This window comes from Onychomys torridus, unplaced genomic scaffold, assembly GCF_903995425.1.
Source record: "Onychomys torridus unplaced genomic scaffold, mOncTor1.1, whole genome shotgun sequence".
Lineage (NCBI taxonomy): Eukaryota > Metazoa > Chordata > Mammalia > Rodentia > Cricetidae > Onychomys > Onychomys torridus.
Window position 1 is genome coordinate 421,355 of NW_023411189.1, and position 16,137 is coordinate 437,491.

The 16,137-nt window shown below is 37.8% G+C and overlaps 1 long non-coding RNA gene across 1 annotated transcript in view; it reads left to right on the forward strand.

Annotated features, from left to right (window-relative positions):
* LOC118575013 overlaps window positions 1-16,137 on the forward strand; it is a 60,010-nt gene that overhangs the window by 22,653 nt on the left and 21,220 nt on the right. The window lies entirely within an intron of this gene.

Sequence of the window (16,137 nt, forward strand, 5' to 3'; positions counted from 1 at the left end):
GTATCATAATAGTATCTCATTCTACCAATCAATCTAAATATTATCTTTCATTTTTTGATGGAACTTATTGTCTCACATATGAGAGGATATCAATCTTTTATGAATGTATATCATATCTGTAGCTCCTCAACAATAAATTGTAATTTTACCACTCAAATTCCTCCCTCAATCTTAATTCATGTTTTTTTGTGAATTCACTTTGAAATTGCCATGCCAAGCAAAGAAGACAGTAATTCATTCCACGTCTCCAAATTTTCTATTTCTTATATCCTCCTCACATTGCTCTTCCTAGTTTTTCTCTCCTTCTGTCTCTCTTTATGTTATTCTGTCTCTGTCTCTGTCTCTACCTCTCTCTCTTGCTTGCTCACTTGTTGTTTGATTTAGATATTCCAGCATTGGTAGAGGGAAGGAGACTGTCAGAGACATAGGTGGACACGGAATACATAAGTAAGCTTGCTGACGTTGGGGATTTCTATTCCTAGAAGAGCTTCAAGGAGAAATGAGGAAAGGCCCATGGGAGATTTCTAGACAAGAATAAGGGAAATAGGAAGACCTGGGGGCCTTTTGAAACATCTAGAACCCAAAGCTCACCTAGAGTTAAGGTCAATTTACTCATAAGTAATATTAAAAAGCATTGCTAAGTTTTCTTTCTATAAGACTAAATTTTCTAGTTTTTTCTGGAAATTATTAACTCAGCAATTATCAAATTGACCAATATCTTCCAGGTTATCACTTAGGACTGTATTGTGTGGACAATGGGAAATTTCTACGTAACTCTGTTTTTTCAGTCAAAAGTAGTCTTAAATTTTTTGATGTTCAGATAATAAATGTAACCAAGTGTGCATTGAGTTCAAGTTGTCCAAGGCCTGAAACTCAATAAGAGCTGGCTTGAGAGAGTTATATGGGATGGTCCTATCCCTGTGTAGAAATCTTTTCAGGGGTGGTGGCCCTGAGAAGATTTACATGTTTGTCCAGAACTAACACAGCTACTAGAAGGTAGTCCCTTTCGTCCGTAGAGATCTCAGGAAGAGAGATAGGAACATATTTCCTCAAAGTGTTATCACCAAAGTGCTAATGTACAGTTGGGCTCCTGTACCTTACTTTCTTGTGTTACCCATATAGGATGTGATGTATGATTTATTAGGGGATTGCATTGTATAGCAGGAACAGGGTCTGATGATCTGGACTGTATGGCAGATAACAGTTATTATCGTTTAGTTGCCCTCTCTATCCATGTGTCCCTTATCCACTAGGGCTCCTTCATTCCCCACTATGTGTGCAAAGAACTCTCCTTCCATTGCCAAAGACATGAGATTTTACAGGTCCCCTTGATGTTGTGAGAGATGGGATGGAGATTCTAAGAAATATAACCCTGTGGCCTAAGGATATGAAGAAAGCTTGACTGGATACTTGAAGCTCAGGGTTCTTTCTGCCATATTAGAAAAGTCAGTCCAAGGGGGAGATTCATTTACTTTGTTGAAAAGGGACTTATCAGTTTGCACATCGTTGTGACTCTAACTCTAAGATGTTTGCAGTTTAGAAGCTCATTTGAATTTGCTGCAGCTCAGAGCCAGGTGCTAGATCTTCTCCTAACAGTAAGAACCAGAAAAATAGAAGGATCAAGCTTCTTGGGTAGGAGTTTGGAAATGTTAGGACACCAGTGTGTTTTAATGCTTATGCTTTCTGTGTAACAACTGCAACCACAAATTTTATGCACATACACTTTTTTTTCCTAGTCTATATCCCATGACACAATCAGTCTAAGCGTGCCACTAACAATAAAACCTAGGCACATATGGAAAACTGTTTACCCATTATTTTTTTGCTTGCTTTCAGAAAAAAAATCAAAAGAATATTTATTCTCAAAAATCAAAAAAAAAGTATTTTTATCTCTAACGCAGACAATAATGATTTGAAATTATTGAAAGTTACCTGAATTGAATAAAGGAGGCATGTTCAGAGCATCCACTACAAGTGACAGTGAGATGCACCAGGTCTGGGTACAGCTAGTCAGTCCCACTCAATCTGAAGAACAAGAAAACATTAAGCACTTTGGATCTAAAAGTCAGACTGCTCTGTTCTGAGATCCTGTACTGATTCTCCTAAATTACTGCTTTGCATAGGTAATAGAGAAGAATACTGAAGCATGCCATCAAGTTTCATTTCTATTCTGTTCCTAATAATATATTTCCAACTTAGACTCCGTCCCTTAGCTTACCTTGAGTTGTAGCTCTATAGCTAGATCTTTGTTACAGCATTGATAAATTACTATTTTCAAAATGGTAAATAGTCCTTGCAGATGTCTATATGTTATTCAATAGATCCCTCATATCATGTGATTCTTGAGTATAGCACCTCTTTTGATAAATTTAGATACCCTCTCTTGGTATGATCTCTCCTTTTGACTTCCACCTTCTCTTTGACTATTTTCTTTACAGGAGTTCATTGATAAAAAAATTGAACACTTTAACTCATGGTTTTGTATTAAATATAATAAGATAATTAGATATTAATATGCAATTCAGTTCTAAAACTCGATAGTTGTGAGCAAAAAACAGTGTCCTGAAGGCAGAACCACCATGTGTTTGTAACTTGATGAGTATGTTTGAAAATTCCAATATGTAGTTTGTTTTTTGATTCTTTTGGTGGCCTGCCACCCAAATCACAAATACATACATAGAGATTTATTCTTACTTATGAGTGCCCGGCCTTAGCTTGGCTTATTTCTAGCCAACTTTTCTAATTTAAATTATCCCATTTCACTTTAATTATGTTTTTCCTCTGGGCTTTTTTCATTTCTTTATTCTAACCACATTTCTTTCCTTTTTACTCCATGGCTGGCTATTTGGTTGTATGTCAGGACCCTGGTGTCCTCCTCTCCTTCTCCTTTTCTTTGTCTCTCTCCTTTTTCTTCTCCTATTTATTCTCTCTGCCTGGCAGCCTCACCTATTTCTCTTTCCTGCTTAGCTATTGGCTTTTCAGATATTTATTAGACAAATCAGGTGTTTTATACAGGCAGAAAAAGTAACACAGCTTTACAGATTTAAGCAAGTACAACATAAATGAATACAACACAACTTTGCATCATTAAACAAATATTACACAGCATAATGAATGTAACATATCTTAAACTAATATTCCAAAACACCAGTAAGCTACATATAACTAGATTCTGTTGTCTGATCTTACATTCAGTGCCAAGAAACACAAGTAATAGGTCTAGGTCATGAAGAGTTAGTAACCTTCTCCCAGGAAGACCTCCAACTTGCTCATGTGAGACCAATACAAGAATGTGACAAGTTCCAAAAGCAAGCCTGTGAGGGAAGGCCTAAATTTCTTTCCATTTGTCTGATAATTCTAATTGTTACCCAGGGATTTTGGCAGGTGACTTACACAGGACTGTCATCTCAGCCACACAACTGACATCTTGCAAAGTTTAGCTGTTCCAGCTGGTGAAAGATCCTCTTAGCTTTTCTCAATGGCTCTGTCCATGCCCACATATGAGAGGGAGCAGAATAATAATACTCTTCCCTGAGTATCCACCCTCCCCTCCTACCTATTTTATGCAACTTTACCTTAATAACATGTCCTCAGAGAGGTAATTTATAAGTATTTCAGGGAAGATTAATGAAGGAACACTCTAAATATGCACCTATGGGAAAGCCATGATATTTTCTGGTGCATCTTTTATGTTGAAGTTCCCACACTCTAGTAAGTAGACCATCAACTATGTTTTGCTTATAAGCCCAGAAACCTAATTTGATAATCAAAGCAAATATTGATGCAATTATAAGTTGGTTTGTTATTTGCCACCCCAGGGTGAAGTTTTAGACAGTCTTTACATTTCTTGCCAAGGGGTGGACATTTAGAAGCACTTGGAGCAATTGGTACATAATGAAAAAAATGTGTATGAGTTTGGGAAGAGAACTGATGTTGTCCTTAAGTTGGAGAATGAGACATGTAACTGTAACAATAGTGATAGACAGGTAGAGTTTGCACTGGAATTTTTTACGTAGTTTTTGACTCTATTCTGCTGTGGGAGAGTCCTGACAGGGGGATGACAGGTACTTAAGACCGTGAGACATATCAATAATGTAGGGCCATGGGGATAGTAGATGTCTCTAGGGCAATTCATTGAACAGCAATATTCTCCTTATGTTATGCAGTAACTGTCTTTATTGATAGGTTGATATTTTGTAACTGCTATGGTGGTCACAATTCAACAAAGAAATATCATGGATAAGTTATAGAGGCAACACTGCTACTGCTATGTATGCTAAGAGATCTGTCCCTGTGCAAGCTGACATCTTTGGGAGAGACTGCTGTAAGTTGGGAATTGAGTGAGAAATGGATACTAGGAAGACAACTGTGACACATGGGTGCATTAGATAAAGAAGAAATTTATGTTTTACCTTTTTAAAAAATTTCTGAGTGGAAAAACTATGAGAGAGATCAGGTTACATATATAATAAAGCACAAAACTCAGTACCACAAACATTGAAACCATAACAGTTATTGACCAGTAAGGAAAGGAATGACCTAGAGCAAAAATGCAACTGATTCTCAAGTTGACATAGAAAATGAGATGTCAATGATCCACAATGTAGACATTATTCCTAATTATAAAGAGTTTCCAGAGACAAGTATAAGCAAAAAATTAAACAATGAATTGCTGGAAGTACAGAAATAATCTTTCACAGACTGACTCTTTTGGCTGTGTAACTTTTGGAGATGAAAGTACCTTTCTAAAACTTCAGGAACAATGAAAATGAACATTATAGCCACACTGCTCACCTTGAGACAAATGCTGTATACACTGAGGTGGTACAAAGACAATCAGTACCTGGTAGACTATTTATATCAACCATTAATGATGTTGGGAATCACTAGAGTAGTTCCTTGTTGAAGACACAGGCAATAGAATTAATAATATAGAAATGATAGAAATGACTGGAAAAACCAGGTAGGAGAAAAGCACTGTATGCTGTCTTGGTCACTGGGGCTAATATTATAGTCTGCAGCAGAGATTTATGAAAGAAATGGATTCTGTTAAGACCTCTAGACTAGTATGGAGATTTGCTCATTTGCTTATTCTTTTAATGACACAGTACATATTTAAAGTTTGAATGCCCTGGAAGTTAAAATGACTAAGTCCACTATGCAAATAGTGTCTATAATGTGGGATACAGTCTAGAGAATATAAGAGAAGGGTCAGTTACAGGAATAGGTGGACCTAAGTTACTAGAAGACAAATGTGGCAAGATCTGGATTGAGCCTGATTTCCAAAGGGGAAAAAAGAAACTGTACTCATGGTATTTATTATAGGAGGCTCTAAAGACTAACAAGAAGTTCATAGAAGACATCCATAACAAATAAATATAGTTGAAGACAAGTCTATATCTATTGTAGCAATTTATCCAATGGTATTTTCCTACTGTGCTACCAAGTTTTCAGCATGAACTGCCAAGTAATATCTACTTTCACTATCATATTATATTACTTAAACATGAGATCAACTTTTGAACAAGTAAGACCAATAAAGTATTCAGGTGGATCTTAAAGGAGGAGAGGCCTTAAGACATTCTTAGTTTGGGGTTATACCAAATTGCTGTAGAAGGTAGCAATAGTTCCACCTATTATGTAAATAGATAGATCCTAGGTATTATGTGTAGGCATCTGCAAGGCCACTCTGCACTAAGATAACAATGACCTATCACCTTCAAGAAGCCAAACTGTATATGCCTGTCATTAAGGGGAAGTTGCCTAAGACAAAAAGAGAGTACGAGGAACAGGAGAGCAGTATGAGCATGTTCCATCAATTTAATCAGTGTGGGAATATGAAGGAGAGTTCCACTAAGAATCTCTAGGGGATATAAATGTACTGGTTCAAGGTTACACTCCTAATCAATATAAAATTTTGGGTATATTCTATCATATCCAAAAGTGATATGTAGATAAAATAATTAATAGAAAAAGATTGTTCTACTATATCTTGCTTATATTTGATGTTAGTGTCTCACTAGTGATGAAGATTCTGTTATAGGCTCAGAGCAGATGAGAACTTTCTTTTTTTGGTATTTATTATATTTGTGTTTTAATTTTACATATCATCCATGGGTTCCCATTTCATCCCCGCTCCCGTTCCCACCCCTACCTTCCCTCCAGGCCCTCCCCTCCATTCCTGTCTCCTCTAGGGCTCCAAGACTCCACTGGGGATTCATTCCAACCTGGTGGATTCAGTACTAGCAGTTCCAATCCCCTCCTTCCAGGCTGATCAAAGTGTCCCTGTATAAGCCCAAGGTTCTAAACACCAGCTCATGCACTAAGGACAAGTCCCAGGCCCATAGCCTGGGTGCCTCCCAACAGTTCAAACTACTAAATTGTCTCACTTATCCAGAGGGCCTGATCCAGCTGGGGGCTCCACAGCCTTTGGTTCATAATTCATGTGCTTCCATTCATTTGGCTATTTGTCCCTGTGCTTTACCAATCTTGGTCTCAACAATTCACACTCTTACAGTCCCTCCTCTTCCTCAACAATTGGACTCCTGCAGCTCCACCTGGGTCCTGGCTGAGAGGATCTCTGCACCCACTTCCATCAGTTATTGGATGAGAGTTCCAGCACGACCATTAGGGTGTTTGGCCATCTGATTACCAGACTAGGTCAGATCAGGCTTTCTCTCAACCATTTCCAGCAGGCTAAAGAGGATGTATCATTGTGGATTTATGGGGACCTCTCCAGCACTCTGCCTATTCCTGTTCTTATGTGGTCATCATTTATCATGGTCTGTTATTCCTTGTTCTACCTTTCTGTTCTTGATCCAGCTGGGATCTCCTGCTCCCCTAGGCTTTCTTTCCCTCAAACCTTGCCCTTCATTACTCCCACTGTCGTCCAGTTTGTTCATGTAGATATCATCCATTTCTCTGTCATTGGGTGGTCCCTGTGTCTTTCCTAGGGTACTATTTTCTAGGTAGCCTCCCTGGAGTTGTGTAGCAGTCTAGTCATCTTTGTTTTACATCTAGTAACCTACTATGAGTTCCCGATGACAACTTTCAAAATGCTTTATCTAGTTTTTCTTCTCTGCACTTCTAGTGTAATTATAGATGGTGGCTCATAAATTGTGTCCATCCTCTGTTTAAAGTTTTTTTTTCATATTTTTCTCCTTTTTATTTATTATATTTGTGTTTTGATTTTACACATCAGCCATGGGTTCCCCTGTCCTCCCCCTCCCACTCCCACCCCCACCTTTCCCTCAGCCCCTCCCCTCCATTCCCATCTCCAAGGCCAAGATTCCCCAGGGAATTCATTTAAACATGTTGGATTAAGTACATGCAGGTCCAGTCCCCTCCTTCCAGGCTGAGTAAAGTTTCCCTGTGTAAGCACAAGGTTCCAGACAACTCATGTACTAAGGATAGGTCTGGGTCCCACTGCCTGGGTGCCTCCCAAACAGTTCAAGCTATTCAATTGTCTCACTTATCCAGAGGGCCTGATCCAGCTGGGGGCTCCACAGCCTTTGGTTCAAAATTCATGTGCTTCCATTCATTTGGCTATTTGTCCCTGTGTTTTACCAATCTTGGTCTCAACAATTCACACTCTTACAGTCCCTCCTCTTTCTCAACAATTGGACTCCTGGAGCTCCACTTGGGGCCTGGCCATGGATCTCTGCATCCACTTCTATCAGTTATTGGATGAGAGTTCCAGCACAACCGTTCGGATGTTTGGCTATCTGATCACCAGACTAGGTCAGATCAGGCTTTCTCTAGACCATTACCAGTAGTCTGCAGTGGATGTATCATTGTGGATTTCTGGGGACCTCTCTAGCACTTTGCTTCTTCCTGTTCTCATGTGGTCTTCATTTACCATGGTCTGTTATTCCTTGTTCTCCCTTTCTGTTCTTGATCCAGCTGGGATCTCCTGTTCGCCTAAGCTTTCTTTCCCTTGAACCTTGCCCTTCATTACTCCCACTGTTGTCCAGGTTGTTCATGTAGATCTCATCCATTTCTCTGTCATTGGATGATCCCTGTGTCTGTTTTCTAGGTAGCCTCCATGGAGGTGTGTAGCAGTCTAGTCACCTTTGTTTTATATTTAGTATCCTAGTATGAGTGAGTACATACCATGTTTGTCTTTCTGAGTCTGGGTTACCTCACTCAGAATGATTTTTTTCTAGATCCATCCATTTGCCTGCAAACCTCATGAAGTCTTTGTTTTTCTCTGCTGAGTAGTACTCCATTGTGTATATGTACCATATTTTCTTTATCCATTCTTCAGTTGAAGGGCATCTAGGTTGTTTCCAGGTTCTGGCTATTACAAACAATGCTGATATGAACATAGCTGAGGAAATGCCCTTGTGGTATGATTGAGTATTCCTTGGGTGTATACCCAAGAGTGCTATAGCTGGGTCTTGGGGGACATGGATTCCTAATTTTCTAAGGAAGCACCACATTGATTTTCAAATTGGCTGTACACGCTTGCATTCCCACCAGCAGTGGAAAAGAGTTCCCCTTGCTCCACATCCTCTCCAGCATAAGCTGTCTTCTGTGTTTTTGATCTTAGCCATTCTGACAGGTGTAAGGTGGTATCTCATAGTCGTTTTCATTTACATTTCCCAGATAATTAGGGATGTTGAGCAATTCCTTAAAAGTCTTTCAGCCATTTGAGCTTCCTTTGTTGAGAATTCTCTGTTTAGTTTTATAGCCCATTTCTTAATTGGACTGTTGAGCATTTTGATGTCTAATTTCTTGAGTTATTTATATATTCTGGATATCAGCCCTCTCTCTGTTGTGGGGTTGGTGAAGACATTTTCCCATTTGGTAGGCTGTAGCTTTGTCTTGTTGACCATGTCCTTTGCTCTACAAGAGCTTTCCAGTTTCAACAGATCCCATTGATTGGTTGTTTCTCTCAGTGTCTGTGATACTGGTGTTACATTTAGAAAGTGATCTCCGGTGCCAATGCATTCAAGATTACTTCCTACTTTCTCTTCCATCAGGTTCAGAGTAACTGGATTTATGTTGAGGTCTTTGATCCACTTGGACTTAAGTGTTGTGCACGGTCACAAATATGGATCTATTTGCAGCCTTCTACACATTGACATCCAGTTATGCCAGCACCATTTGTTGCTCGTGTGCTAGTTTTTATTTTTTAATGCAGATCCCATAATATTAATTATCCAGAATTTTCAGTATTCATGTCCTAATGATTGAGTTATTTTAAAAAATGCTTAAGATTTCAATAAGCTGCTATAGCTGAGAATTTTCAAATATTTATAAACAGCAAATCACTCATACTCTTGCAGAAAGTGGAGATTGAAAGAAGAGATGATCTCAAGAGATCGATGAAGGTATTAAATAATCCTATATTCTGAAGCAGATAGCTGTCATCTTGTGGCAATCATCTGTTTCAGCTGGAAAACAAATATCCTATCTGGGCTTCTGGATTGTTTACATCCCCTCCTTAAATGACAGGAAGCATCAGAAGACCCTCCCTTGAGTATCCACATTATCTTAAAAGTTGTTCTATGCAACTCTACACTGACTAAATGTAGCCATTGGAGAAGCTGAGAGTATGTAGTCTAAATATATAGTAGAATCTAGTAGAGATTGTCTCCATTATTGGATCTATGTATGAGAGATCCATTTTTGTGGTTGGGTAAAGACTTTCTGGTTTAGCTTTAGTGTCAGAGCACATACAGCACAGAAACAGCCAGTCCACAATGCTCTTTAAATTAGCCCATTGGCTCTTTAAATAATTCCATTGGCTCACTAGAGAAAATTCTGATGGAATTAAATGTTAGCTTGTATGGTGGAGGGAAGGAGAAGAGTTAAAATATATTTTTAACAATTCCCCTTATTTTTTGAGGTTATAATGTAATTAAATTTCTCCTTCCATTTCCTCCCCACATTTCTGCATTATATCTTCAGGAGAATCAGAATGGGTGACCACAACCACAGAATATCAATGTAGACAGAACAAAACATTTTTCGTAAATGTTTACTTATTCATAGTAGAAAATGTTCTCAAAGAATGTGCAAAATTTGAATCTCTGATAAACAAATAGTATTTGTTTGGAGTCGTGTTCCAGCCCACTATCCCTTGAAATGTTTCCTATGTGGGAAAATATAGGCACAGCTATGGGTCCCAAATGTTTTGCCTTTCTAATTGGAAACTAAAATAAAAGTGAAAGTGTATGTTTACCTACATTTTCAGGCACATACAAAGTTACTGCAATTTTCCAAGCAAAGAATGACCTCAAATGTAAGTGTGAAGGATTTCAGTTTAGTCACAATTAAAAGTTGCTATTTATACCATCATTATTTCCTTGATCTTGTGTGTTGTCAATAATATGACTTTCAGACATGTACAGAATCACATATGTAAGAATCAACATTTCTACTACAGGCCAGCACTGTTGCCAAGGCATGACCCAATAAATAAGATTAATGTTGTAATTTCTATACTGATTATAAGGAGGAAGTGTCTTGTTGTCTGGGGGTGGGAATATTTGAGGTCCCTGAAAAAAATTTGGATAATGCTCAAGTCCTCAGAGAGCTATCAGTAACTTTCATTGTCCAGTCTCTGTGCAACAGGAAAGCACAAGGCTTAGCTGCAGCCCTGGCTAGAATAGTCTGTGAGGCTGGACCATCTCAGCCAGTAGTCTTGAAGCTTTTCTGGATGCAGAACTCCGAGGAAACTAACAGAGGCACTCTGAGAGGCTGGGTCACCTGGGCTGTTGTTTTCATTGGTTTCTGGTCCCCTTGCTCTGAGAGCATATCAATTTTCACAGGTAACATACATATCTGCATTTACACAAGTATGGACTATGTATGGTACACAAGCCAGGCAAAGATGATTTTTTTGTTTTGTTTTCTGTTTGAGCAGGTAAAATATGCATTAGCTGTCTTGTAGTTTTTAGTAGGTTTACTTCTTTATGTCTGTAGCCAGAATTTTCAGGTGATCTTCCCTGATCAAAACTTATCTCTGTCAACCTTGAAGGAATCCATTATCTTTTCTTTTCTGTGGTAAGAAAAGCATAATCTCTTCCCCAAAACAATACATTTTCTGAATTTCATTTTTAAGGTAAGGCATTCATTAAGTGTCTAGGCTGGCTTAATTGAGGAGTCCTCTCATACAATCCCATGCCTCTCAGTAGCTGTCCTTTTTTTCATCAGCAACTAAAAAATTCAAAGTTAACAAGACATTATATAGGATCTAGACTCTGTGTATTTTCCACTTTTATGTGGCTTATGCTTTTCATATTATTTTATTCTCTTTTTAAACATTTCATCTTATTATTTATATTTTTTTATGACTGTAGCCATTTTCTTTTCTATTTTAAGCCTATGCACATTTAAAACACATTTTACCTTTTTAGAGGTTTAATGTGTCTGGACGTGGCGTTACTAAACGTCTGAAGAATTCTCTGAATACGTGAAACAAATCTTAAACTGCTAAGTCAGCTGCTGGTGTAGCTTACCTTAGCATATAGCAGTGGCCCATGGTGCTGGTGGCTGGCTATAGGCCTCACAGGCAACAACCATGTTTCTGTATACTACCTAGCCTCCCAGAAAGATCACAGTCCTCAGGAAGATGTGTTTGATTCCACATTCCCAACACTTGTTTAAGCCTTCTCAGCCATTATGTAGATATATGTGTCCCATGTTGGGCACCGTTTGTAGATGGATTTTTCTTTGGTCTGCCAGCTCAAAAATGTGACTTGGAGACTTATTATTAATTATGAAAGCTTGACCTATAGCTTAGGCTTGTCACACTAGCACTTATAACTTAAATTAACCCGTTTCTATTCACTTATTTGTTGCCATGTGTTTCATGGCTTTTACCTCTCCCACATGTCTTGATCCCTCTGTGTCTGGTGGCAACTCTACCTTTCTTCCTCTCCTAGTCCTCTCTTTCCCCAGAAGTCATGCCTAACTACCCTCTTCCTTGCTAGCTAATTGCCAGTCAGCACTTTATTAAACCAATCACAGTGACACATCTTCACACAGTATATATATATATATATATATATATATATATATATATATATATATATATGCAAGTTTCTTTGATATATTTGAGAATTTTATCCAGGAGTATTGTATTGCATAATTTCCACCTTTTCTTCTATTCCCAGTCTGTACCATGTCAGCTCTATTTACAATCAAAATGATTACTGCTTTCTATTAATTATTATTGCTACTTATATCTACATATGTGTACATAAGTACTCTGTGTGTGTTTACATTAAGTGTTAAATGTATGCATGTGTGTATGTCCTGCAATGACTTCTTCATTGTGTGTTTATTTTTTATTTTTACATATTTATTATTTTGTGTGTGTGTTTGTTTAGGGCTGAGAACTTGGTATTAAATAGACTATCAGGAGCCTTCTCCAGAGAGGACTGATTTTTACTTACCTGGTATCCACTAATTGCCTGTTGCTTATTCTCTAAAGTCAGGTCTCATGAGAACTTTTCCATCTGCACTAGTGTAATAAACATATGTTAATTGTGCTAATTTTATTTAGGCATGCATGATATTGAAATCTCATGTGTACATCTTCCCTATCCTCTATAGAACATACTTTCCTCATCACAGGCATGCTCTTAGCTTGCATCATTTCACTTTTTCTGCTACTTTTTGCATTGTTCTTTGACTTTTGGCTGTATAGTAAAATTTGAAGATATTTAATTGAAGTTTGACATACCACAATCTGTTGTTCTTTTCATCTTGTCATGATTTTTAATTCAGCAATGGTCTATGCTGCAAAATGAAGGATTTTTTCCTGAGGGTTACATCTAAAATTATCTGTGTATATATGCATAGAAAATTAAAAGAGAGCTAGAAATTATACTGTTTCAGGAAATTGGCAGAAATAGGTTCTTCTCTAGGTTCAATGATTTCACCAGCCATGCATAGTTGTCTAGGTTTACAATATCAGGCACAAAGTCTTTCAGTGACCATGATATAGATCTGTATCACTTATTAGAGATATTGTGAAAAATTCAGATGTGGCTTTGAGCCTCAAGTCACTAATACTTTTGTAGGTGCTATGATATGGAAAATTTTAAGAGCTGAAATAGTTGATAAAATCAGAAAGTTTATCTAGAAGTTTTATAGCAATTTTGGCTGCAGTACACATTAACATAGTATGGTCATATGGAATAGATAGAAGACTTCTCTGAATGACATAAGGAACTCTGTATACCATCTTAATATTGTAAGAAATCATTAAATTGACCTTACTGGAAAGTTGATAAGCAAAATTTAGAATTTTAACTGAAACCTCTCATAGGATACATGGGAGAGGCCTCTGTGCTGTACCTATTTCATTATATGTGTGAGATCAGAGAAGGATAACACAGATATTTGCCAATTTTCAAAGAATACATCCAGTATTCATAAAACAAGAGAGAGTAAGATTTATTCTGTGATACATGCCCTGAGATGCTACCCATATTCCAGTAGATGGTGCAATATCCATTCATGCACAGATGACTTGAATGAACTCAATGTCTACTAAAAAGAGAGGATGTGTAAGAAGTTTAGATGTAATAGTGATAGTGGTGTTATGATTAGAATTCTAGTATAAAGAATATTTAGGATTTTCCAAATATAAAATATTCATGTATTAATAGTGGATAAAATAGGGCTGGAGAGATGGCTCAGCCGTTAAAGGCTAGGCTCACAACCAAAAATAGTGGATAAAATATTTTATGAATATGAATTACATGTGAAGAACAATAATAGAAGTTGTTATAATGTTGCTACCTTTATGCACCACCACATAAAAACATATATCCACACAAAAAACTTACTGAGAATGTTTATATTTTAATCATTTCATTTCTAAAATAAACACCTCTTAAATTTTTTCTAGACCATGATGACACTGTGAGATATTATTTGCTAATGGAATATTTCTGGAGTAAGGGTAGAAAACATTTTCTTTTACAATTGAAACCACTTATTAATGGCACAACACTAGACATTAATATATTATCTAATGTTACAATTTTAACATTTTAGCGCTTGGGGAAACTGACATAGGCAAGTTTGCAAAGAGTCTGGAGCAAGCTAAGATTGGCAGCCCACAGTCAGAAACAGAAGGACCCAGAATTTCTCATACATAGCAAGGATCTCAATCCAAGCAACCAGATACAGGCCCTGCCTCTAGACATTACTGGTTGGTTTAGTCTGCTGTAACCTGGAGCCAAAACCCCAGGTTAATTCCAATTTCCCTATCTTTCTCCTTTCACTTTCTTGGCTTGTGCTGGAATATATAGGGTTCAGAGAGAGACAGATGAAAAAGCAGGCCTGATGGAGCTCTCCCAGGTTACAGCAGGATTTTGACTTCTGCTTTTAGGTTTGATATTTTTCTTCTGAATGTTTTTTTTTTCCTTTTAAAGATTGATTGATTGATTGATTATGTCAAATTTTATTTTTTATACAGATATTTCTGTTTCAATTTAGATATCAGCCATGGGTTCTCCTGTCCTACCCGCTCTGGCAACTGCCCCCTCCCCTGTTTCATCCCAGCCCCTCCCCCCATTCCCATCTCCTCCAGGGCTAAGACTCCCCTTGGGATTCAGCTCAATCTGGTGGATTCAGTACAGGCAAGTCCAGTCCATTCCTTCCAGGCTGAGCAAAGTGTCCCCACATAAGCCCCAGGTTCTGTTGGACCAGGACCTGTCCTTAGTGCATGAGCTGGCTGTTTGGAACCTGAATGGTTCTTAACCCAGTCTCTATTTGAATTCACACAGAGGCAACAAGAGCTAATTTACTTCTCTGTATACAGGTTTTTACCAATCACATTCCTGGTGGATGTTGAGTTTTCAGCTGGTTTCAAGCGCTGTTCAGGACTTTACTACAAGTTGCTCAGCAGAGAATGAGGGCTAATTGCTCTAAGAACTGTAGGAGAAAGAGACAGTGGAAACCCAGCATAGGTAGGGACATGCTGACATTCTGCACCATCCTACTGAGGCACATGCTCCTGATTTCTTTACAAAATATGCTCTTTCATCTAAGAGTACTGTTGGATAATGCTTTTGTACATTGGTTGATAAATAATATGCTGATTGGGCAGTAGTCAAGCGGGAAGTACAGATGGTATAAGTAGAAAAGGAGAATTCTGGGAAGAAGGCTGAATCAGAAGATTCCAGTCTGCTCTCCAGGGAGGGGAATTTAATGGCACACAAGTAAAGCCACAGAACATGTGGCAACATATAGATTTACAAAAATTGGCTGAGTTTGAATGTAAGAGTTAGTCAGTGGTTGGTCTGAACTAATGGCTGAGCAATTTTAATTAATATAATACTCTGTGTGTTTACTTGGGTCTGGGTGGCTGTGGACTGAGTGAACACAGGAATACTTCAACTATGTGAGAGCACTAAATTTGATCATAACACTGTTATTCCTGCCTCAGCCTTAGATTCCTCCATTGTCTTCAGGGGGAAATTCACTTTAGCTTTCAATATCTGACAGAGAACAGAGATGCTGTTAGTTACACTTGCTTGGGGCAGAGGTTGTGATACTATTTGTTCTGAATTGAAACATTCCCCTTGGTGGAAAAAGTTTTCATTGTTTCAGATGGATTCTTTAATATATGTGGTACAGGAGACTCATACATTTGCTACTTTGAGGCAGCTTCATTCATTTGTTTCATTTATATGAATAGTAAATGATTAATCAGGAGGGGGTGACTGTTCAGATTCTTTTATTAATGTCCTGGATGAGTGGACTTCTCTCTTTATGTCACTGTAGAAAAAGGCAAACAGAAGGAAAGTATATCTAGTTCATATAAAATATCTATTTCTTGTCTTAGTACATACATTATATTTTCATGAGAATTCAAGATCTGAATGTCCAGAGACTTGTTGTAGAGACATCTGTCTCCATAGTTAATGTAAAGCCCAAGCCAATTCTCACATATCATGAAGCAAGACAGGAGGCTGTGGCAGCACTCCAAGGTACCCCCAAGAACTTGAATATACTTAGCGAACATTTATTCTGATTATGGTTTCATCTCCATCTACTTTTCCAAGTTCCTCTCTAATTTTTCTCTCATTCAGATTCACTCCCTTTCTACCTCTCATTAGAAAAAAAATGTTTCTAAGAGATAATAATAAAATATATCAAAATGAAATA